Source organism: Etheostoma spectabile, unplaced genomic scaffold (genome assembly GCF_008692095.1).
Source record: "Etheostoma spectabile isolate EspeVRDwgs_2016 unplaced genomic scaffold, UIUC_Espe_1.0 scaffold402, whole genome shotgun sequence".
Lineage (NCBI taxonomy): Eukaryota > Metazoa > Chordata > Actinopteri > Perciformes > Percidae > Etheostoma > Etheostoma spectabile.
Window position 1 is genome coordinate 339,883 of NW_022605602.1, and position 2,041 is coordinate 341,923.

Sequence of the window (2,041 nt, forward strand, 5' to 3'; positions counted from 1 at the left end):
GGTATGACCTGTGCAGCATGCTTTATCTCGTCGTTGAAGGCCAGGAGGGTACCGACCACCCCCGTAGAAGCATCCTGCAACGTCACACACACACATCACCATACTGCCAGTTAGTCAATTGTAGCTGTGTAGCGCTGGATAGCGCTCCCCAATTTCCTTCCTTTCCTCACCCCTCGTCTCTTCCCTCCGGATCCCCTAACATTGCCATTTCGATGAGTTAAAACTGATTATAGTTGAGTGTAAATCTGATCCTGTACACACTCCACCCATGGCAACATGTGTTATACTTATCAAGGGGTCTTCTGATCCAGAGTTACAAGAAACCCATAAGAATGACGCTGATTGACCAAATCAGAATCACATGATGCAACATGGGCTATCTCCTAGTCTCTTTTGGTATTCTTGTCTGGGGCTCTCACAGCACACACACCAGCAGGCAATCCAAGCAGGAGGAGGCTTTGGGAAGAACACACACACACACACGTGATCACGCTGCCATCTAAACCTGCACATGGAGCAAACCGTGTCTGTGAGAACTTAAGAGGCAAGTGAGATTCGCCTAGAGACCTGTGGCAAACTACATGGCCCCCGGCCAGAAAAGACCTCACAATACCAAGTCTTTTCCACCTACCATCCAGCACCCGCTACAACAACACACACACACACCCACCTGAACCTCCCCACACACATCACACACACACCTAATTCTCATTAAAACAAACCACTTCGCAGATTACCACCTCTTTACCCCAAGCATCCACTTCTTTAACACACGTACATCACAACCCTGAAAACCCTTTTGCTCCCCACACTATTCGTACATCCACACTTCCTGCTCTAAGCGCAATCCTGTAATATCAGACAAGCTTTCACAAACTCCTCACACCCACCCCTCTTACTACATTATACACACACTACACGCAACTCCACACCCAAAACCACTCACACAACAACATCCAACACCACCCACTCATCACACACACAACTAACACAAACACACCCGAAACAACCACTTCCCTGCTTCCACACACAACACACAACCACAACGACAACTCGACCTCACACCCCATACACGAACACACACACACACATAACACACACCACACACACCCCCGGTATCCCACGACCCGGACAAAACCAGAAGAAGGATAATAAAATCAACAATGGTGATTGTTACGATGACAATGATCATATTAGGGATTATCCTATGAGGACGGTGAGGGGAGAGGAACATTAGGGGTGTGGACTAAACAAGCCAGGTGGGACGCGTGTTCTTGGTGGGGGGGTTGGGGAGGGTGGCGTTGCTGAACTGGCGGGGCCTGCTGGGGAGACTGGCGGGTGTGGCTGGGCGGCCCGGGGTGCGCCCCCTCCACTATAGGGCATCTGCATCCCTGGATGTACGACAGCTCTTGACACTGATACAAACGCAAACGTGCAGTGCATGTCATGTGCCAGGAGATTCTCGCGCGATCTTACCTGTGTCCCGGATACAATAATTCACACTACACATGAGGAAGAAACGAAAGCCGAAACAGTAACTACACACCTTGTCTCGCCTCTGTTCCTACTGTACTCTGTATGGAACCACCATCTGGCGCTAAGGTCTAGTCCAACATCCCCGGAATAGCATCCACTGTGATCAGGGCCTAACAACAACTAACAAATCACGGTCTCGTGGGGTATTTTAATGAACGAAGGGCAAATGTTTACTTAAAAGGACGTTTGGTGAGCAGGAAAATGGGGAACCGTGGAATAATCCAGTTAGAGTGTCCAGCGTGCGCGTGTGCCTATAGGCTGGTAGGTGGCGGATCAGAGGTAGTGTGAGTGCGTTGTTTTGTTGTAGTATGGCGGACTGACAGTCTACGTGGTGGAAGTTCACCACACCTTGCCGTACACTCGTGGGGGGGGGGGGGGCGTAAGAGGGCAGTCGCATCCTTGCCTCTTGTTCCTCACATAAACAAACAACTACTATTTGCTACGCACATTGGTGCGGAACCCATTTACTACCTATTTTAAGCCAAGCACTACAAGCACCGCCTTA

At 50.0% G+C, this 2,041-nt stretch overlaps 1 long non-coding RNA gene across 1 annotated transcript in view; it reads right to left on the bottom strand.

Annotated features, from left to right (window-relative positions):
- LOC116686609 (uncharacterized) overlaps window positions 1-874 on the bottom strand; it is a 16,845-nt gene extending 15,971 nt beyond the window's left edge. The window contains exon 1 of the long non-coding RNA XR_004331310.1: window positions 864-874. This is a non-coding gene — a long non-coding RNA (uncharacterized LOC116686609). The remainder of the gene's footprint in view (window positions 1-863) is intronic.
- Between the last annotated feature and the right edge of the window lie 1,167 nt (window positions 875-2,041).